Consider the following 23,149-nt stretch of genomic DNA (forward strand, 5'->3'; position numbering starts at 1 on the left):
AGGGGGCTTCCAGCTCTAGACACAGTGAGGGGGCCCACCAGTTGGGGACTGAGGCTGAGGGTGGGGGAGTGTCACTGGGGCAAGGCGTCAGGGCCCCAGCTTTTGGGACATCAAGTGTGTGTGAGAGAGTGAGTGTAAGAGTATGATAGGGGCCAGGCACAGTGGCTCAGGCCTGTAATCCCAGCACTTTGGGAGGCCATGGAGGGTGGATCACCTGAGGTTGAGAGTTCAAGACCAGCCTGGCCAATATGGAGAAACCCCGTCTCTACTAAAAATACAAAAATTGGCCAGGCGTGGTGGTGCATGTCTGTAATCCCAGCTACTCAGGAGGCTGATGCTGGGAGAATCGCTTGAACCCGGGCGTCGGAGGTTTCGGTGAGCCAAGATCGTGCCAGTGCACTCCAGCCTGGGCTACAAGAGCGAGACTCCATCTCAAAACAAACAAAATGATAGTGCAAGAGTATGTGTGGATGAGTGTGCATGTATGAATGTGAATGGGTGTGTGTATAAGTGAGAGTGTGTGTGAGTGTATATGTGTGAGTGTGCATGTATGAATGTGAATGAGTGGGTGTGTGTATAAGTGAGAGTGAGTGTGTGTGAGTGTATATGAGTATGTGCATGTATGAATGAATGGGTGTGTGTATAAGTGAGAGTGTGTTTGTGAGTGTATATGTGTGGATGTGTGTGCATGTATGAATGTGAATGGGTGTGTGTATAAGTGAGAGTGCGTGTGTGTGTATATGTGTGAGTATGTGCAGGTATGAATGTGAATGAGTGGGTGTGTGTATAAGTGAGAGTGTGTGAGTGTATATGTGTGGATGTGTGTGCAGGTATGAATGTGAATGGGTGTGTGTATAAGTGAGAGTGCGTGTGTGTGTATATGTGTGAGTATGTGCAGGTATGAATGTGAATGAGTGGGTGTGTGTATAAGTGAGAGTGCGTGTGTGTGTATATGTGTGAGTATGTGCAGGTATGAATGTGAATGAATGGGTGTGTGTATAAGTGAGAGTGCGTGTGTGTGTATATGTGTGAGTATGTGCAGGTATGAATGTGAATGAGTGGGTGTGTGTATAAGTGAGAGTGCGTGTGTGTGTATATGTGTGAGTATGTGCAGGTATGAATGTGAATGAGTGGGTGTGTGTATAAGTGAGAGTGCGTGTGTGTGTATATGTGTGAGTATGTGCAGGTATGAATGTGAATGAGTGGGTGTGTGTATAAGTGAGAGTGTGTTTGTGAGTGTATATGTGTGGATGTGTGTGCATGTATGAATGTGAATGGGTGTGTGTATAAGTGAGAGTGTGTTTGTGTGTATATGTGTGGATGTGTGTGCATGTATGAATGTGAATGGGTGTGTGTATAAGTGAGAGTGCGTGTGTGTGTATATGTGTGAGTATGTGCAGGTATGAATGTGAATGAGTGGGTGTGTGTATAAGTGAGAGTGTGTTTGTGTGTGTATATGTGTGGATGTGTGTGCATGTATGAATGTGAATGGGTGTGTGTATAAGTGAGAGTGCGTGTGTGTGTATATGTGTGAGTATGTGCAGGTATGAATGTGAATGAGTGGGTGTGTGTATAAGTGAGAGTGCGTGTGTGTGTATATGTGTGGATGTGTGTGCAGGTATGAATGTGAATGAGTGGGTGTGTGTATAAGTGAGAGTGCATGTGTGTGTATATGTGTGAGTATGTGCAGGTATGAATGTGAATGAGTGGGTGTGTGTATAAGTGAGAGTGTGTTTGTGAGTGTATATGTGTGTTTGTGTATAAGTGAGAGTGTGTTTGTGTAAGTGTATATGTGTGAGTGTGTACGTGTATAAGTGAGACTGTAGGGGTGTTTGTGTGTGAGATTGTGAGTGTGAGACTGAGTGTCCCTCACACTAAGTGTCCTGCCCTCCACTTGAGGCACAACCCATGGGACCCTTCCAACCCCTCCAGGACCAGGGAATGGCCCAGCCAGTCCAGACCAGGAAATGAGGGATGGAGGAGGGGCTGGGCAGCTGCTCTGAGAACCCCCCAGCCCTGGTCACTCTGGAGCCCTGGAGCAGCATCTGAGCCCCTCCCCAAGGAGCCAGGTGGCTGGAGGGCAGCATCCAGGGTCACCTGCCCGCTTCCTACTTAGGACCTGGTCTGTCCTCTCTCAGGATGGAGCTCGGGGATGCTGAGCTCAGAGCTGCCCACCATACCAGGCCCAGTAGCTCAGCAGAGGTCCCATTCCAGACGGTGGCTAGGGCCGACAGTGGCCTGGGCTGTGGGAGGAGGATGAGGGTCTAGAGAGTCACAGTGACCCTGGGAGTCTAGGAGAAAGTGGGAGCCAGAGAGGAACCCAAAGTCCCAGAAACTGCAAAAAAAAAAAAAAAAATGCCAGGGAGAGGAGGAGAGAGAAAATGCCACGTGGCAGCCCTGAGCCTGGGACCATGTGCCACAGTTTCTCTGTGGGTCCTTTGAGTTTGGCCCAGATGACTCTGAGCTGACTCTGCAGCCACAAAACCTTAGGGCCTTGAAGGTCCCATCCAGCACTTGAAGGACTCTCCCTGGGATAGAAGCAAAGAGGCAACAACGGAGTACTGAGTCCACAAGTAGGAAGAAGGGGCTCCAAGCCGACCTGCAGACTCCTGACCACAGCAGTGCAACAGGAAGTCACAGTCAAGGGACAAACCTGAATCCAAACCCGTTCCTGATTGGCGAGTGTCTCCAGCCTCTGCCTTCCTCAGTTTCTTCACCTGCAAAATGGGGATAATAATGGTTCCTCTGTCCTCAGGGGCAGAGAAACAATGGAGGGAAGCCCCTTAGTTAAGGAAGTGGCCTGTCCTGGATCCCATGGGGCCTTGAAATGTCCCCAACAGTATAAGAGCATGAACCCTCCAAGATGGAAGAGAATTAGATTAACACGATCTAACCATGGGCCAGGCAGTGTATTTATTTGTTTGTTTGTTTATTTACTTAAGACAGAGTCTCGCTCTGTTGCCCAGGCTGGAGTGCAATGATGCGATCTCAGCTCACTGCAACCTCCGCCTCACGGATTCAAACCATTCTCATCCCTCAACCTCCTGAGTAGCTGGGATTACGGGTTAACATGCCCAGCTAATTTTTATGTAGTTTTATTAGAGACAGGGTTTCACTATGTTGGCCAGGCTGGTCTTGAACTCCTAACGTCACGTGATCTGCCTGTCTCAGCCTCCCAAAATGGTGGGATTACAGGCGTGAGCCACCGCACCCGGCCCAGGCGGTGTTCCTTTTCCTGTCTTGCAGATGAGAAGACCAAAGCTCAGAGAAATTTCTGGTCAGCCCAGAGCTAAATATACAGCAGGAAGGTGGGGGAATTTTGATTCAAACTCGGGCCTGCTGTCTCCCTGGAAATTCTTTCTCACTGCCTCCATATAAAGAAGTACACGTGCAGGAGGCGGCCCAGAGCACCCTCTTCTCCCTCCCAAAAACCCACACGGTGATCCTGGCCAGGCCCCCTGGGCCTAGGAGGAGCCACATTCCCATTAGGCATCTCTGAGGTGTGCTTTCACATTGGGGTCCCCCCAGGGCTGGTGGAACACAAAGGGGGGTGGCCAAGGCAGAGAAAGAACCCGACAGGCCAGGAGCCGGCTTTTCTCCTGCTTTCTTCCTGCTTTCTTCCTCCCTGGCTTCTTTGTTAAGCTCCCTTTCAGCTGAACCGGCAGAGCCTGGGTGTTCCGAGCTGACAATAATTGTTGCGTCTAGACAGTGTCTGGTATGAGGCCTCCCTCTCCCGCGCCTTGCCGGCCTCCCCGAGGCTGCTGTTCCCAGCCCTGCTGGCCCCTGCTCTGCGCCCTCGGTTTCCCACACCCCTGCCCCTCTCTGGCTGCCCAGGGTGCCCCGTCCTGCCTCCCTCCTGCTCTAGGCCTCGATTTTTCAATCCTCGAATCTCTTCCTCCCTCCCCTGCTGCACCCCAGGCACCGGCCTGTTCCTCCCGTGGCCTGAAATGCAGGAAACAAAGGTGGTTTTGCATCAGGCTGTGTCTGGGAGACCTTGGAAGGAGACTGAGCCAGGCAACCCTCCCGGCTCTTGGCCCCCAGGAGCCAGAGGCTCACATTGCTGGCTTCTGTGCTGAGCTGGGAAGTTCTGGGATTGATGCTTGAAACAGCCTTAAGGTTCCTTCCCTCATCTTCCTATCCGGTCTAGATGGGCACCGAGAGGAATCAATGCAGGAAAGACTTAGGATAGATACAAGGAAGAACTTCCTGGTGACTCTGACTGACCGGCAGACATGGATGGGATGGTTTCAAGAGCTTCAGGGGACAGGAATTCAGTCTTCACAAGGTCTAAGAAGTTTCTCCTGCCTGGCTCAGATCTGCAGCTCTGGAAGTTTCTCCAGAAGCCAGAGTCTCCTCACTGGTATCAGGTGCTCAGGGTGACCCTGAGGTAATAACAACCGCAGCCAGCATTTGCCAGGCCTTTCCTGCACCAGCACAGTGCCAGCTCTGCATGCACAGCAATTGATATAATCCTCTCCAGGGCCCTGAGACACACAGAAAGTGAGCTTATGATTAGTTCCATTTTACAGATGAAGAGACTGAGGCACAGAGGGGTTAAGTAACTTGCCCTAAGTCACCCAGCCAGGAGAAGAGAAGCTAAGGTTTGAAGTCACAGAGGCTGGCTTCAGAGCCCCAATAGTGACTGATAATAGGAACAGGACATGCTTAAAATCATCTCCTGGGACTGGGATGAGCCTGCAGCGTCTAGTGTTACCTTGCATGTCACAAGGCTGCTCAGATCCAGGGTTATGCCCACTATATAGGTGAAAAGAGAAGAGCCTGGGGCTGCAGGCTGTAACCAGAGGGTGAGCTAACTCTGTGTCAGAGAGGTCTAGCAATGCAGGCTACTGGGCTGCAGGTAAAGGCTCACCGTGGAGTAGCAGCTCAACACATGTGCGGGGCCATTTCCCACTTCTTCCTTCCGGGCACTCTTGGGCACCTCCTGCTCTGATCAAGCTGGGGGAGACAGAGGCTAATGTGTGGCTCTGTCCAGGAGACCATAGCCTACAGGAGACTGGCAAAGCAGCCAGTTTCAATCTGGAAGAGGAATTGTGATGATGCAAAGGATACAGGACCTCTGGGAGCCAACAGAAAGGACCCTACATCCAAGAAGACTTCTTAGAGGAGGTAGGATCAACATGGCTTCCTGACAGATGAGTAAAAGGCGGGCCAAGAGGGGAGGGAAAAGTGTTCCAGGAAGAGGAAATTGGCACGTAAGAAGGTCTCAACCAGTCGCAGTGGCTCACGCCTGTAATCCCAGCACTTTGGGAGGCCGAGGCAGGCACCTGAGGTCAGAAGTTTGAGTCCAGCCTGGCCAACCTGGTGAAACCCCATCTCTATTAAAAATTAGCTGGGCATGGTGTCAGGAGCCTGTAATCCCAGCTACTTGGGAGGCTGAGGCAGGAGAATTGTTTGAACCTGGGAGGTAGAGGTTGTAGTGAGCCAAGATTGCACCACTGCACTCCAGCCTAGTGGACAAGAGCAAGACTGAGTCTTAAAAATGAAAAAAAAAAAAAAAAGAAAAGGTCTTGAAGTGAGAGAATAGGGTAATCTAGAAGAACTAGAGAAACTTAAACAGCGGTGTCAGGCCAAACAGTGGGTGGGAATCGTGAGGCTGGATCCCGGCTGATCAGGAAGGCCGCTGAGTGCCAGGCTGAGGGCTGGGACTCATCCCCAGGCAGGGAGGCCTACTGGGAGACTGCTTTGAGGGTCCAGGCAGGCGGGGTTGTGTTGGCCGTGAGGTTGTGGAATGGAGTGGGGCCGGCAGACTGGAGAGGCCCTCAGGAGTTGTAGAAAGAAGGCCTCCTCTGATGTGGAGCTGGCCTGCACGTGTGATGCTGATCCAGACATGGAGAACCTCATGGCAAAGCCTTTCTTTTCCTTTTTTTCAGACGGAGTTTTGCCCTGATGCCCAGGGTGGAGTGCAATGGTGTGATCTTGGCTCACTGCAACCTCTGCTTCCTGGGTTCAAGTGATCCTCCTGCCTCAGCCTCCCAAGTAGCTGGGATTATAGGCATGCGCCACCACACCCAGCTACATTTTGTATTATTATTATTACTATTGAGGCAGAGTCTTGCTCTGTTGCCCAGGCTGGAGTGCAGTGGCGCGGTCTCAGCTCATTGCAACTTCCACCTCCCAGGTTCAAGGGATTCTCCTGCCTCAGCCTCCACAGTAGCTGGGATTACAGGCACGTGCCACCACGCCCAGCTAATTTTTTGTATTTTTAGTAAAGACGGGGTTTCACCATGTTGACCAGGCTAGTGTTGAGCTCCTGACCTCAGGTGATTCACCTGCCTTGGCCTCCCAAAGTTCCAGGATTACAGGCATGAGCCCGTGCGCCCGGTCAGACAAAGGCTTTCGACGGGAGGGCAGCCAGGTGTGCTCGGGAGGAGGAGGACGCACTGGAAAGGCAGTGGGGCCAGGCACTGAACTATATTTGGAAGCAAGTGGGAGCAACAGCGAAGGTTTGCTAGCTCAGGTAGGAGGATTAATTGGAATGACTAAACTGGAAGCTCTGCAAGACAGATTAGAGGGGTAAACTTGGAGGCAGGAAGGCTGGGAGGAGGCCGGGAGGAGGCCGCTGTGGAGTGATTTTTCTTCCTCCACAGGTTTCTAGGCCATGATTTCTGGCCACTCCGCCCTTTCTGTGACTCATTTTGTTTTTGTGTTTTAGAAATGAGGTCTTGGCCGTGTGTGGTGGCAGATGCCTGTAATCCCAGCTGCTCAGGAGGCTGAGGCAGGAGCCTCGGTTGAACCCTGGAGGTGGAGGTTTCGGTGAGCCAAGATCATGCCACTGTACTCCAGCCTGGGCAACAGAGCGAGACTCCCTCTCAAAAAGAAAAGAAAAGAACGAGGTCTCTCTACGTTACCCAGGCTGCAGTCCAGTGTCTATTTACAGGCATGATCATAGCACACTGCAGACTTGAACCCCGGGGCTAAAACAATCCTCCTGCCTCAGCCTCCAGAGTAGCTGGGACTGCAGACACGCGCCACAGAACCCAGCCTGAGTCGTTCCGATTGTGTGACCAGCTTCCTGTCTTGGGGCTGGCTCACACCCTCCACCCCCAGCTGGAGAGGAAGGAGGATGCTGGCCATTCATTCCTCATCCAGGCCATCGATGGAAATGTCAGGCAGCGCGAGCCCACGCCTCAACACCTCTGGGCTTAGCTCCGGGACTGACACTGGCAGATGCATCGATGAGCCCCCACCTGCCACCTCTGGGCCTGCGCGTGGGGATGTGGCCGAGGGCCTGGGGCTTCAAGTCTCCAGACTTGCTGAATGCATAGTGCAGCCCTCGTCGGCAACTGCAGACAAGCAGAGATGCCCCTGGGCTCTGCCTGTGCCTGGCACGGTGAGGTGTGGGTGGGGGCAGGAGTGAGGGTCCTCTCCATGCAAGCAGGGAAGAGAGAAGACCAAAATTTCACCGTAACGTAGAGTCTGTAGACTGTGAAATGCTGTGCTCCTGCTAGTCCGATACCAGGGTTTTGCAGCCCGATAAAGGAAGAAACCAGGCTGAGGCATGTGATGGGGCAGGCAGGGGTGCCACAGTCGTGATCACGGTCAAGACCAGGGCCATAGCGGCTCACATCTCCGATCTCAAATTCCTGGGCACATGGTTCCAGAACTCAGAATTTTCCTAGCTGTAGAAACATGAGGCCAGGAGTGGTGGCTCACGCTTGTAACCCCAGCACTTTGGGAGGCTGAGGTGGGCAGATCACCTGAGGTCAGCAGTTGAGACCAGCCTGGCCAACATGGTGAAACCCCGTCTCTACTAAAAGTACCCAAAAAACAGCCGGGCCTGGTGGTGCGTGCCCATAATCCCAGCTACTCGGGAGGCTGAGGCAGGAGAATTGCTTGAACCTGGTAGGTGGAGGTTGCAGTGAGCTGAGACTGCACCACTGCCCTCCAGCCTGGGCGACAGAGCGAAACTCCGTCTCAAAACAACAACAACAACAAAGATGATGTGATACGTCACATATTTCCTGACAACCCCAACCGAACACATTTGGATCTGCAGCAAAACAGATGAGGAAATATTCTCAGTAGGCTCTCAGTCTCAGTTTTCTCATCTCCACAATGGGGAAGTGGTGGCAGGCACCTCCCGGGCTGTCCTGAGAATCCGATGCCTCCCACTGCACCGGCCAGCCTGGCACAGGCACAGGTCCCACCCCAGGCCCTTTGACTGGCTGCCCCTTTGGCCTGGAACATTCCTCCCCAGATACCTCCTGAGACAGCTCTCCCACTTCCTTCAGGCACTGCTCAAATGCTGCCTCCTCACAGAGGCTTTCCCTGACCAGCCCGTTTCTCTCTTCTTCCTGCATAGCCTGTCACCTGACAATTATGTCATCAATTGCTCATTTATTAATTTCCTGCTCTCCCACAGTGGCACCCAAGCTCTGTGAGGGCAGGACTGCTCTGTCGTGGGCTGTGCCCCCAGCACCTCGGACAGTGCCTGCACAGGCGGGCACCCCGATTTTTCTTGGATGAAGGATGTTCTGTTAAATGTGTCTGGCACATCAAAAAGGCCCAATAAAGCCCAGCAGGTGCCGTTGCTATTAGTATCCATTGAAAAAGGCCCTGATCTATCCCAGCCCTTGGTTCTCCAGCCTGTGAAATGGGCATCCTGGGGGCTGAGGCACCAGCCTCGGGAAGCTGGTAGGGGGTCCCTGCAGGAGAGACAAAGAACACTGCCGCCCCCCGGGGCCTGCGCCCCTCACAGGAGAGAGAAGCGGCAGGGGTGGGGGGAGCAGAGGGAGCTTCCAGCCCCCCCTCAGCAGGGCCGCCAGAAGGACATACATAATTCATTGCCAAATGGGGCTGCGGGTGGCTCTCTGAGGCGTGCGCTGGGGGCTTACTCTATGCCTGGCACTTCGATGACTGCTCCTCGCACGTAGCCTTATTGCATCTTCATGGATTTGTAGAGTGTGATCCTTACCCCCCACCCCCGCCCCCGGCCCCACCTCATTTTACTCAGGGGGATCCTGAGGCTCAAAGGATGAGACCATCATGCTAGTCAAACAGCCTCTAGTGGCCAAGCCAGTCCTCGGGTTCCCAGATTCAACCCCCAGTGGCCCCCAGTCACTGCCTCTCTGTTGAGGGAAGAGACGAGCCTGGGGAGGGGATGGGAGGTACAGAGGAGACCCCACCCCCAGACAGGCTGCAGAAGAGGGAGCTGGGTCTCAGCAGAGCTGGGGAGGGCTCTGACCCAAGCCCTCCGCCCCAACCTGCTGCCCTCCTCTCCTGGAGGAGATGCTCCCCAAAGTAGCCATCATGCGTGCTGGCTCTGGGGGTTGGGGGTGTGGGGAGCAGTTTGCTCAGCTGTAAAATGGGAATAACAAAAGTTGTCCCTGGGGCTACGAGATCAAGGTGCTTAAGAAAAGTGGTGGCCTTTGAGAGGCCAAGGCTGGCTGATCATGAGGTCAAGAGTTCAAGACTAGCCCGGCCAATATGGTGAAACCCCATCTCTACTGAAAAAAAATACAAAAATTAGCCAGGCACGGTGGCAGGTGCCTGTATTCCCGCTACTGAGGGGGCTGAGGCAGAAGAATCGCTTGAACCCAGGAGGTGGAGGATGCAGTGAGCCAAGATTGCACCACTGCACTCCAGCCTGGGCAACAGAGTGAGACTCTGTCTCAAAAAAAAAAAGAAAGAAAAGTGGTATCTGCTGAGGGGAAAAGTCAATCCCAAAAGGTTGCATACTCTCATTCTCTTTATTTGTTTGTTTGTTTTGTTTTTGTTTTTGAGACAGGGTCTTGCCCTGTCACCCAGGCTGGAGTGCAGTGGCACAATCTCAGCTCACTGCAACCTCCACCTCCTGGGCTCGAGTGATCCTCCCATCTCAGCCCCCTAAGAAGCTGGGGCTACAGACACGTGCCACCATGCCCAGCTAGCTAAGTTTTGTATTTTTTGTAGAGACAGTGTTCCGCCATGTTGCCCAGGCTGGTCTCAAACTCCTGAGCTCAGGTGATCCTCCTGCCTTAGCCTTCGAAAGTGCTGGGATTACAGGCATACGCCACCGCACCTAGCTAATTTTTGTATTTTTAGTAGAGACAGGGTTTCACCATGTTGCTCAGGCTGGTCTTGAACTCCTGGCCTCAAGTGATCCACCCTTCTCGGCCTCTGAAAGTTCTGGGATTACAGGCGTGAGCCACTGTGCCCAGTCTTGATTCTATTTAGATCGTAGTTTTGGCATAGCAGAATTTTAGAAATGGAGGGCAGATTAGGCCAGGGTGAGGGGTGGGCCAGAAGGAGGTAAGGGGTGGCAGGGATTGTGGTCGTAAAAGAATGGGAGGGACAGCCTGGTGTGGTGGCCCACGCCTGTAATCCCAGCACTTTGGGAGGCCAAGGCAGGTGGATCACAAGGCCAGGAGTTCCAGACCAGCCTGACCAACATGGTGAAACCCCATCTCTACTAAAAATACAAAAATTAGCTGGGTGTCATGGTGTGTACCCGTAGTCTCGGCTACTCGGGAGGCTGAAGCAGGAGAATCACTTGAACCAGGGAGGTGGAGGTTGCAGTGAGCTGAGATCACACCACTGCACTCCAGCCTGGTGACAGAGTGAGACTCTGTCTCAAAAAAAAAGAAAGAAAAGGAAAGGGGGGATAAAAGAATGGAAGGGATATTTCGGTGTTGAAAACATTCTACATCTTGACTGTGACACAGGATACACAAGCCTGAGATAACATTGCACAGAACTAAATATACACATGAGTGTAAGAAAGACCAGGGACCATCCTGGCCAACACGGGGAAACCTCATCTCTACTAAAAATACGAAAGTTAGCTGGGTGCGGTAGCCTGTGCCTGTAATCCCAGCTACTCGGGAGGCTGAGGCACGAGAATCACTTGGACACAGGAGGAGGAGGTTGCAGTGAGCCGAGATCATGCCACTGCACTCCAGCCTGGTGACAGAGCAGGACTCCATCTCAAAAGAAAAGGAAAACCAGGGAAATCTGAGCAATATCAGTCAGACCTTGGTTCTCCTGGTGTCCAGTAGTTCTGCAAGATGTTACCATCGGGGAAACTGTATAAAGGGACCCCTCTGTTTTACCTGGGACCCCTCTGTTTTATTTCTTATAACTGTACAGGAATCTACAATGATCTCAACAAAAATGTCAATTAAGGCGACTCCAGGCACACGCCTATGGGGTAGCCCTGCTCCATAGGGAGCAGTCACAAAGAAGGTTTTTAATTTAAAAATTTTTTCAATTAAAAAATGTGATCTTCCTCTGCCCAGAAAGGGTTAAGTGAGTCCCTGCAGTTAGCTCCCCTTCCCCACAACCACCCAGACCAGGCCCGGATGGCAGGCCTTAGGTGACAGCTGAAGTTTTACTCTGCTGTGGACCGTACTTCCTGCATCACTCTGAGTGTCTCCAGTCTTTATTCCAGAATGTTCTGGTCCTCTCCCACCTTTCCAAGGACAGGAATTCAGTAGAGCTCCAGAAGAGTCTCTGGAGGAGAACGAGGAAGGCCCTTGTCATCCATTGGCCTCAGGCTGGGAAATCTCCATTCCAGTCCCAGCCCAGCCTCCATACTAGGCTTTCAGTCTGGGGTGTGAGAGCCACCCCCACCCCACCCCCTTGGTCCTTTGCCTCCAGGAGAGTTGGAAATACTTGAAAGAATGTTGAGTGTCAGAGCCCTGCACAGTGGCTCATGCCTGAAATCTGAGCCCTTTCTGAGGCTGTGGCAGGTGGATTGCTTGAGGCCAGGAGTTCAGGACCAGCCTGGTGAACTCGATGAACTCCTGACTCTACTAAAAATACAAAACTTAGTCGGGTGTGGTGGCCTGTAATCCCAGCTAGTCAGGAGGCAGGGGAATTGCTTGGACCTGAGAGGTGGAAGTTGCAGTGAGCCGAGATCACGCCACTGCCCTCAAAAAAATAATTTAATTTAATTTAATTTAATCAAAAAAGAATGTTTGGCCGGGTGCGGTGGCTTACGCCTGCAATCCCAGTGCTTTGGGAGGCTGAGGCGGGCAGATACCTGAGGTCAGAAGTTCCAGACCAGACTGGCCAACACAGCGAAACCCCATCTACAAAAAAAAAAAAAAAAAAAACCAGGTGTGGTGACAGGTGCCTATAATCCCAACTACTAGGGAGGCTGAGGCAGGAGAATAGTTTGAAACCGGGAGGTGGAGGTTGCAGTCAGCCGAGATAGTGCCACAGCACTCCAGCCTGGGCGACAGAACGAGTCTCCCATCTCAAAAAAAAAAAAAAAAGAATGTTGAGGGTCAGGACTCAAACTCCTGACCGCAGGTGACTGGCCCGCCTCGGCCTCCTGAAGTGCTGGGATTACAGGCGTAAGTCACCATGCTCATTCTCCAGTGTCCTCTCCAGCATGCAGTATGTGGTAAGTGCTCAGAACATGTTTGCTGCATGACTTACTAAACGGAGCTGTGTAAGTCTCTCACTATATTGATGCTGAAAGGCAGAGAGGGCCAAGGTCACATGCAGGGAAGGGCTAAAGGCAGGACTGGAGCAATTCTTGTTCAACCACACGGAACGGGAAGTAGTGTGGCCAGCAGCAGAGGGGCCAGGTCCCCCTTGTCATCAACCTGGAAGACCCTAAAGGACTATCCAGGCCACTTCTTTCATTCTTCAAATGGGGCATCTTAGAACAGAAGAGGTGATGAGGATTGTCTAGAGTCATACTGTGAAGGTGACCTGGAAGTTCAGCTAGAGAACACAGCAGGCTTTACCCTGTAGAAACAACTCCGTCTCAAAAAAAAAAAAAAAAAAAAAAACAAGGGATCTTTTTTTTTTGAGAGGGAGTTTCACTCTTGTTGCCCAAGCTGGAGTACAAAGGTGTAATCTCAGCTCACTGCAACCTCTGCCTCCCTGGTTCAAGCAATTCTCCTGCCTCAGCCTCCTGAGTAGCTGGGATTACAGGCGCCTGCCACTGTGCCCAGCTAATTTTCTTATTTTTAGTAGAGACAGGGTTTCACCCTGTTGGTCAGGCTGGTCTCGAACTCCTGACCTTGTGATCCATCTGCCTTGGCCTCCCAAAGTGCTGGGATTATAGTCGTGAGCCACCACACCTGGCCGATTAGGTCTTACCTATGAATCGTCTGGGCACGGTGGCTCACGCCTGTAATCCCAGCACTTTGGGAGGCCTAGGCCAGCAGATCACCTGAGATCCGGAGTTCAAGACCAGCCTGACCGACATGGAGAAACCCTGTCTCTGCTAAAAATACAAAATTTGCCAGTCCTGGTGGTGCATGCCTATAATCCCAGCTACTCAGGAGGCTGAGGCAGAAGAATTGCTTGAAGCTGGGAGGCAGAGTTTGCGGTGAGCCGAGATAGTACCATTGCACTCCAGCCTGGGCCACAAGAGCAAAATTCTGTCTCAAAATAAAATAATTTATTTATATATATATATATGTGTGTGTGTGTGTATACACACATAAATACATATATGAATTTTGGGAGAAATTCAAACATTTAGACAACAGCAAGGAGAATACAAAACCACAATGAGCTACTACTTCAGACACCAGAAAAGTTAAAGTGAAAAAGACTGACAGTACCAAATGTTGATGAGGATGCGGAGCAACCAGAACTCTCAGACATCGCTGATGGGAATCTAAATTAGTACAACAGCCACGAAAGCGTCTGTAATGTCTAATCGTGTTGAACACACCCTGCCCCCTGACCCACTTCCACTCCAGGGCATATAAGCAAAAGAAATGCATCCATGTGCTCATCAAAAGATGTAACCTATGCCAGGTGAGGTGGTTCACACCTATAATCCCAGCACATTGGGAGGCAAGGGAGGAAGCTTGAGCCCAGGAGTTCGAGATCAGCCTAGGCAACAAGGCGAAATCCCGTCTCTACTAAAAATAGAAAAAGTAGCCAGGCATGGCTGTAGTCCCAGCTACTCAGGAGGCCGAGGCATGCGGATTGATTGAATCTGGGAAGTAGCATGGTGAAACCTTGTCTCTACTAAAAAATACAAAATTAGGCGGGTATGGTGGCACATGCCTGCAATCCCAGCTACTGGGGAGGCTGAGGCAAGAGAATCACTTGAACCCGGGAGGCAGAGGTTACAGCGAGCCAAGATTGTGACATTGGACTCCAGCCTGGGCAACAAGAGTGAAACTCCATCTCAAAAAAAAAAAAAGAAAAAGAAAAAGACATAACCTGGAATATTCCCAGCAACATTATTCATGATAGCCCTAAATTGGAAAGAATCTGAATATCCTCCAGCTTTAGAATGGATAGAGAATTTAGAGACTATTCGTTCATACAGTGGATGGCTGATCCATTTTAAGAATAAACAAACCGTACACAACAATATAGACCATCTACCACCATAATATGCAAAGATTCCACCTATATAAAGGGCAAAAACAGGCAAAACTACTGTACGGTGTTAGAAACAGGGGTAGAGGTGACCCTCCTGCAGCACGAGGGTTAGTGACGGGATTTCCAGGAGGTGGAGCCCAGGGGACTGAACAGCTGAGAAGTTGCTAGAAACAGCAATTTGTCCCTCAGGGCTTTGCGACCAACTGTGGTCCAGCATGGAGTCTGTCTTGAGGAACAGGAAGTGCCCCTCAGGGTCCCATGACCCCCCTTTCCTTGCCGGCACCACCACCAACTGGTAGGAACCCAGGACCAGTAGCCCCCATGAGCTGACACAGAGTATAATGGAAGCTTCTCCTGCTGCAGGCCCTGGACACCACTCTGCCCCACATGTGCAGCCTACTGACCAAAAGCCAGGTCCGCTGGCTTGACTAGAGAAAGCTAGACTCCAGGAATAAGTAAGGAGCTGGCCTTCCAGGCTAGAGACCAAGAGCTTCTCTGGGGAAAGAGGCTTCTTCCCCTGAAGGTCTGGGGCACTGGGAGATTAATAGGCAGACCTCTGGCCTCAGCTTCCAGGGAAGGGGACGGTGTGGGCAACATGAGGTGGCCACACTGGCCACAGCTGATGACCCCAGGATGTCTCAGCTCTAGGCATCATTTTGGGTTTTTTTGTTTGCTTTGGGGTTTTTTTTGAGATGGCATCTCCCTCTGTCTCCCAGGCTGGACTGCAGTGGCACCATCTTGGCTCCATGCAACCTCTGCCTCCCAGGTTCAAGCAATTCCTCTGCTTCAGCCTCCTGAGTAGCTGGGATTACAGGCATGCACCACCAGGCCTGGATAATTTTTGTATTTTTAGAAGAGACAGGGTTTCACCATGTTGGCCAGGCTGGTCTCGAACTCCTGACCTCAAGTGATCTGCCTGCCTCAGCCTCATAAAGTGCTGGGATTGCAGGCATAAGCCACCACGCCCGGTCTAGGCATAGTTTTGGCAATGTCTCTTTGTGCCTTGGCTCCTTCTTCCCGTCTTTGGAGGAGGCAGGGGAGGAGGGGTCATATCCCCGTTCTTAAAACGCAGACATATAACCTGCGTGCAACCGTCAGGTGATCAGGGCCTCATCTGTCTATCTTGAAGTCAGTGGTCTACAAAGGCTGATTAGACGAACGCTCAGCTCTGGGCTGTACGCCGTGTGGGTGGCTCACCGACAGGCGTGAAGGAAGGCAGGACTCTTTTTAGAATATGTTCAGGGCTTTCACCAAAGAAGCCCCGAGTGTGGGCCAGGCACTGTGCTCAGTGCTTTGCTGCACAGTCTCATTTAATTCTCACCATTTACACACCAAGAGTTCGGCCAAGATTCTTTTTAATCAAGTCTGGCAATATCTGCCTTTCAATGGCAGCGCCTATCCTTTCACGTAATACGCTTGTCGCTATGAGTGGGTTTAAGTCTTATCATCTTGCTGTTTGTTGTCTATGTGTCCCCCCTCTTTTGTTCCTCCTCTACTGCCTTCTGTTTGGTGGAGTCTTTATAAAACATTTTATTCCAACTTCTCTACTTGCTTTTTAGCTATGCCTCCCTAGATTTTTGGTTGCTGTAGTGAGGGTTACGCTGTGCATTTCTTCAATATCCAGTCTACGGTCCAATAATATTACCTCACTTCATGTATAATGAAAGAACGTTACAAAAATATAAGGCCATCACGTCTCCTCCAGTCTTTTGTGTTATTGGGGTCATATATTTTATTGTATGTGTTATAGATCCCGGAACGCATTGTTATTTTTGCTTTAAAAGGTGGATTAATTTTTAAAGAATTTAAGAAAAGAAAAGTCGTCTGTGGTGTGTATTCACATACTTACCATTCCCAGCACTCTTGGTTTTTTTCCCTCCCATAAGCCTGAAATTCTATCTGGTATCATTTTCCTTTAACCTAAAGACTTTTCTTTAGCATTTCTTTTTCTTTCTTTTTTTTTAAGTTGGAGTTTTGCTCTTGTTGCCCAGGCTGGAGTACAATGGTGCAATCTCAGCTCACTGCAACCTCTGCCTACTGGGTTCAAGCAGTTCTCCTGTCTCAGCCTCCTGAGTAGCTGGGATTACAGACACCTGCCACTACGCCTGGCTAATTTTTAGTATTTATAGTACGGATGGGGTTTCACCATGTTACCCAGGCTGGTCTTGAACTCCTGACCTCAGGAGATCGGCCCACCTCAACCTCCCAAAGTGCTGGGATTACAGGTGTGAGCCACCACACCTGGCTTCTTTAGCATTTCTTATATTGCAGGTCTACTGGCAACAAATTCTCTGTTCTATTTATCCCAAAGTGGTTTTATATTTTCATTTTGAGGGATGTTTTCACTGAAACCGTTCAAAGCTAACAGATTTACTCCTTCATGACTATCAGGTGCTGTTCCATTGTTGGCTGACTTGCATTGTTTCTATGAGAAGTCTGCAAAATTCTGCAGCCTCGTTTTCCTGTGTAATTGTCTCCTCCCACCCCACCCACCCCAGCTGCTTTCCAGGTTCTCGCTCTCTGATTCTCACCAGCCTGCCCATGCTGTGCCTGTTCCAGGTTCCCTCTCTCATTCTCGCCAGCCTGCCCATGCTGTGCCTGTTCCAGGTTCTCTCTGATTCTCACCAGCCTGCCCATGCTGTGCCTGAACACCGTTTTCTTTGCATTCATCCTGGCTGGGGCTCACTCAACTTCCTGAATCTGTGGATTAATTTTCTTTTTTCAATCAACCTTGGAATATATATTTTTTGTCTTATTCTCTCTCTTTTCTCCTCTGAAATGCCAATTAAATGTATGTTCGGCTGCTTTATCCTGCCCCACAGCTTATTGGGGCTCCATTTTCAATCATGTTTCTCTTTGTGCTTCTTATGGCAGTGGTGGCCCATCTAGAGTGGCTTCTGCCATCACACCAGCTGAAATGGGGAGGTGTATCCAGGGCTGCGTACTCTCTGGGAACAGATGGGAGCCCCACCTCTTCTGAGCTGGTGGGGCAGGAGCTCCCTGGATGCAGCCACAGACACCCAAGTTATGCCTGTGGTCCTGGGCCTCCCACAACATGGAGCAGGCAGGAGCCCCACCCCACTGGGCACAGCTGCCACCCAAGTGGTGGCTGCAGACTCAGGCCTCCCTGGGCTCTTGGTAGGGGTGGGAGCAGGCAGGAGCCCTGCCCTCCCAGGTGCAGCTGTAGACCCAAGCCTCCGGATCCATGCAGCAGGCAGAAGCCCTGTGTACCCCACCCCACCCCCTGCAGCTGCATGGCCCAAGCATGCTCAGATCAGTACTGACACATCAGCCCCCAGCCACTTTGGCCCTCTCTAGACTTTGGGCACCAGCAAGCATAGGAGGGAAGCTGATGGGGGTTGAGGGCAGCTCATCACAGGCCTGCAGGTGCCCCTTGGTACCTATAGCCTGGGTGCCATGAATGGCAGCAGGAAGCAGACGATTCATGGGCAGAAGGGGGCGGGTCTCCAAGGAGGTCCCCCCTTCAGGCCAGGGAGGGCCTAAAGGCTGGGGGTTGGTCTGCCAGTCCCACGGGCTAAAGTTGGAAACTCGCAGTGCCTTTTTCGAGCCTGCCCATAGCCACTCATGGACCAATTGGTGTGCACTTCCTCCCCTCTGAGGCCCATAAAAGCCCCAGGCTCAGCCAGAGCTGAGCAGAGGTTGGGAAAGCCAGCGGCAGAGAGGAGCTACCACTCTAGGGCCTCCTCTCTACTGAGAGCTGCAGAGATGATGGGATGACCTGCCTGCAGAAGAGCTACCCACTCCAGGGCCTCCTCTGAGCTATTCTGTTACTCAATAAAGCTCCTCTTAGTCTTGCTCACCCTCCACCTGTCCGCATGCCTCATTCTTCCTAGAAACAGGACAAGAACTTAGGACCTGCCAAATGGTAAGGCTGAAAGAGCTGTAACATGAACAGGGCTGAAACATGCCCCTTGCTCGCCACATTGTGGGTGAAGATAAGCAGAGAAGAGCGACAGTCCTTCAGGGAGCCCAGACCTGAGAGCTCCCCAAGCCAGGGCTATGACTCCCTCTTTGGGGCCCTGCAGTTTCTGGAGTCTCCAAGCTTCTGGGCACCACCATGTTCCCTGATGGCAGCCATGAAAGATGCTTGCAGTATGCCTGATCCAATCACAGCCTCACAGAGAGCCAGTGCCCTTGCTGGCACCTGGAGCTGCCCACCTCACTGCAGCAGCAGGCATGGCTGACTGTGTGCAGGGGCCAGACCCCATGCTCATTTGCTCACACACCCTTGGCTGCTCCGTGCCTGGCTCTCCCTTGGCAGGCATAGGACCCAGGCTGGTGGTGTGAGCTGAGTGCAATCTGCCAGGCCAGTGGGTGGAACAAGCCCAGTGGGCCTGAGCAAAACTCAGGCAGAGGTGCCATGGTCCATAGTGGCCTCCAGCCAGAAAAGTGACACCCCAAAGATCCTGCCACACTTCCATGGAGAGAATTTCTACTCACCTGTCTTTACATGTATTGGCCCTCTTAAAATTGAGAAAAATATGCTATTTTTTTTTTAGACAAGCTCTCACTCTGTCACCCAGACTATAGTGACATGATCACAGCTGACTGCAGCCTCAAATTCCTGAGCTTAAGTGATCCTCCTGCCTCAGCCTCCCAAGTAGCTGGGACTGTGGGCACAGGCCACCATGCCCGGCTAATTTTTGCTTTTTTTTTTTGTAGAGATGGGGTTTTGCCATGTTGTCCAGGCTGGTCTTGAACTCCTGGACTCAGTGATCCTCCTGTCTTGGCTTAGTGCTGGGATTATGGGTATAAGCCATTGTGTCTGACCAAGTCTAACATGCTTTAGTCCCACCCAATGAATGTTCAATTTTAGACACTGTATTTTTTCAGTTTAAAATTTGATCTGATTCTCTTTTTAAAAAACAGTTGCTGTATCTCCCTCCTCCCACCTTTTTCTTTTGAGACAGAGTCTCACTCTGTTGCCCAGGCTGGTGTGCAGTGGCATGATGCCAGCTCACTGCAACATCCATCTCCTAGGTTCAAGCGATTCTCCTGCCTCTACCTCCCTCCTGCGACTACAGGCACATACCACCACTCCTGGCTAATTTTTTATATTTTTAATAGAGACAACATGTTGGCCAGGCTGCTCTTGAATTCCTGACCTCAAGTGATCCACCTGCCTCACCCTTCCAGTGTGTTGGGATTACAAGCATGAGCCACCATGCCCAGCCTTGTTATACGTTTAATTATATCCACCCCCTTCCAAAGATATGTTGTCTTCCTAACCTCCAGTACTTCAGAATGTGACCTCATTTAGAAATGAAGCTATTGCTGATGGAATTACTTAAGATGAGGCCATAATAGCGGAGTAAGGTAGGCCTTAATGCAATATGCCTGGTGTCGTGTTTTTTGTTTTTGAGACAGGATCTCTTGCCCAGGCTGGAGTGCAAAAGTACAATTTTGGCTCACTGCAACCTCTGCCTCCCAGGCTCAAGCAATCCTCCCACCTCAGCCTCCTGAGTAGCTGAGACCATAGGCATGCACCACTGCACCCAGCTATGTTTTATATTTTTAGTAGGGTTACAGTTTTGCCATGTTGCCAAGTCTGGTCTTGAACTCCTGGGCTCGAGTAATCCACCTGCCTTGTCATCCCACAGGCATGAGCCACTGTGTCCAGCCGAACTGCTGTCTTTATAAGAAAAGAGAGGAGGCCAGATGCAGTGGCTCATGCCCATAATCCCAGAACTTTGGGAGGCCAAGGCAGACGAAGCATTTGAGGCCAGGAGTTCAAAACCAGCCTGGGCAACTGGCAAAACCCTGTTTCTACTAAAAGTACAAAAATAGCTGGGCATGGTGATGCACGCCTGTGATCCCAGCTACTCCAGAGGCTGAGGCAAGAGAATAGCTTAAACCCAGGAGGCGAACATTGCAGTGGACTGTGATCATGCCACTACACTACAGCCTGGGCAACGAGTGAGACTGTCTCAAAAAGAAAATAAAAAAGAAGAAGAGAGAGGCTGGGAGTGGTGGCTTACCTGTAATCGCAGCACTTTGGAAAGCTGGGGCGGGTGGATCGCTTGAGCCCAGGAGTTTAAGACCAGCCTTGGCAATACGGTGAAACGCTGTCTCTACCAAAAATACAAAAATCAAGCCAGTCTCATAACCCAGTCTCAAAATAAATAAACAAATAAATACATTAAAATTTAAAAAGAAATAAGAAGAGAGAGCCCTGGGAAGAATGCCATGTGAGGAGGAAGGAAGAGATCGGAGTGACGCATATAAGCCAAGGAACGCTGACGACGGACGGCTGTCACTGGAAGGTAGGAGAGAGACATGAACAGATTCTTCCTGAAAGCCATCGGGAGAAATCTGCCCTGCTCATACCTGAATTTTATACTTTTAGCCTCCATAAGTAGGAAAGAGAACATTTCGGACGAATTGGCGTTAACAGAGGCTGGCATAGATTTGGCTATCTGCGCTCGTAGCTGCTTTTGGTGCGAAAGATGCCGGGTCTGGTCGACTCAAACCCTGCCCGGCCTGAGTCTCAGGAGAAGAAGCCGCTGAAGCCCTGCTGCACCTGCCCGGAGACCAAGAAGGCGCGCGATGTGTCTACCATCGAGAAAGGAGGAGAACACTGTGGACATCTAATTGAGATGAGAGCCCTAGGATTTAAAATATGAAACGGTGGTCTGGTGTGTGAATAAATAATTCCTGAAGAATGAAGAAGATTAATTTTGGGAGTTCTTTGATGAACTTTGATATGTGGAAAAAGCATTTATAATTTATTTTAAAAAGAAAGTAAAATATTACTAGCGAAATTAAAAAAAAAGAAAGAGAACATTTCTTTTGTTTTCTGCCACTGAGTTTGTGCTACTTTGCTCTAGTGGCCCTAAGAAGCTAATACACTCCTTAAACTACTCTTGCCTTTATCCATCATAATTTCCTTTGCTTTACCTTATAGATTCATGTCATTTTGTTACTTTCTTTTCTATTCTATTCTTTCCTTCTTTCTCTCTTTTTCTTTTTTTCACCCAGGTTGGAGTGCAGTGGTGCAGTCATACCTCACTGCAGCCTCAAACTCCTGAGCTCAAGCAATCTTCCTGTCCCAGCCTGTCAACTAGCTAGAACAACAGACATGTGCTACCATATTCAGCTAATTTTTTTTTTTGACTGAGTCTTGCTCTGTTGCCCAGGCTGGAGTGCAGTGGTGCAATTTCAGATCACTGCAACCTCTGCCTCCTGGGTTCAAGCGATTCTTCTGCCTCAGCTTCCCAAGTAGCTGGGTCTACAGGTGCACGCTGTCATGCCCAGCTAATGTTTGTATTCTTAGTAGAGACAGTTTCACCATATAGGCCAGGCTGGTCTCAAACTTCTGACCTCGTGATCTGTCTGCCTCAGCCTCCCCAAAGTGCTAGGATTACATGCATGAGCCACTGCTTCCAGCCTCAGCTAATTTTTAAAGTTGTTTGCAGAGACAGGGTCTTTCTATGTTGCCCAGGCTTGTCTTGAACTCTTGGCTTCAAGCAGTCTTTCCACCTTATCCTCCCAAAGTGCTGGGATTATAGGCATGAGCCACTGTGCCCAGCCTTCTTGTAGACTGCAATAAAGAAATGTATTATAATGATTTAAAGTCTGTCTATGAATCCCAACATCAGTGGCTGTTTCTATTATTTTAAATCTTCATTATGTGTCCCATTTTTCTGTTTTTTTTTTTTTTAACATATCTAGTAATTCTTTATTTTATGCTGGGCATTGTAAATAATAACAATATAGAGATTCTGGGTGTTGTCTTCCTCTGAAGAATTTTGCATATTGCTCTGTTTAGTTGCTGACCATTCACCTTGATTTGGTGGAGGTTTGATTTTAAACTTTGTTGGGGTAGGTTTGTTTAGTGCTTCTTCCTAAGTCATGATCTCCGATGATCTCAATGAAAAAGCCTGGTGTGTTTACCAAGCCCCACTCGGTGAGATTTGAACTAGAAAATCCATCTTCCAAATATCAAGCAGCTACAGGAACCCATGTGCCCCTCTTTCCGTCTTCCATCTGTGTCTTCCCCTAGGCTTCTTGGAGTCATGCCCCATGCCAGAGTCAGCTGAGGATTTAAGGGGAGTGTTCTCCCTCTGTGGCTGTCTTTTCTGGGATTTGTTTTTTCTCTCTCAATTTCCAGGTGTTCTGGAAGGCCTAAACTCCAACTATAGAGTCTTGAGTCAATAAGACCTATTTTCTGCTTGATTTCTATTAGCGATGTACCACATAAACTAGGGGATGCCCTCCGGGGTAAAGCCAGTGTGAAGGAAAAATAAATCTTGGGACCCCCAAATCACTAAGCTAAAGCAAAATGTCAAGCTGCGAACTGCTTAGGGAAAGCCGCCTTCCGTTCCATTCAGTCACCCCTCTGCTCACTGAGATAAATGCGTATCTGATTGCCTCATGTGGAGAGGTTAGTCATTTGGAGAGGCTAGTCAGAAACTAAAGAATGCAACCATTTGTCTATTATCTACCCGTGACCCGGAAGCCCTCTCCCCTCCCCTGCCTTTGCCTGGAGTTGTCCCAGTTTCCGGACTGAACCAACAGACATCTTACACACATCGATGTCTCCCTAAAATGTATAAAACCAAGCTGTGTGCTTACCACCATGGGCACATGTCATCAGTACTACCTGAGGCTGTCACGGGCATGTGTCCTCAACTTTGGCAAAATAAACCTAAATTAACTGAGATCTTTCTCAGATTTTCAGGGTTCACACCAGATAAATGTGTCTCTCACCAGTATGACTCCCTTCTTTCAAGAACCACATTCCTAAAATAAATAAACAACCAAAAAAGAAAGAAAAAAAGAACCACATTCCTTTATGTCTCTGCCTATTTTGGGTCACTCTTCA

At 50.2% G+C, this 23,149-nt stretch overlaps 1 pseudogene across 1 annotated transcript; it reads left to right on the plus strand.

Annotated features, from left to right (window-relative positions):
* Positions 1–20,700: 20,700 nt before the first annotated feature.
* On the plus strand, positions 20,701–21,101 carry LOC108593364 (cytochrome c oxidase copper chaperone pseudogene; annotated as a pseudogene). Its single transcript, XR_013527229.1, has one exon. The product of XR_013527229.1 is annotated as a cytochrome c oxidase copper chaperone pseudogene (transcript).
* The last annotated feature ends 2,048 nt before the right edge of the window (positions 21,102–23,149 follow it).

Source organism: Callithrix jacchus, chromosome 1 (assembly GCF_049354715.1).
Source record: "Callithrix jacchus isolate 240 chromosome 1, calJac240_pri, whole genome shotgun sequence".
NCBI classification, from domain to species: Eukaryota; Metazoa; Chordata; class Mammalia; order Primates; family Cebidae; genus Callithrix; species Callithrix jacchus.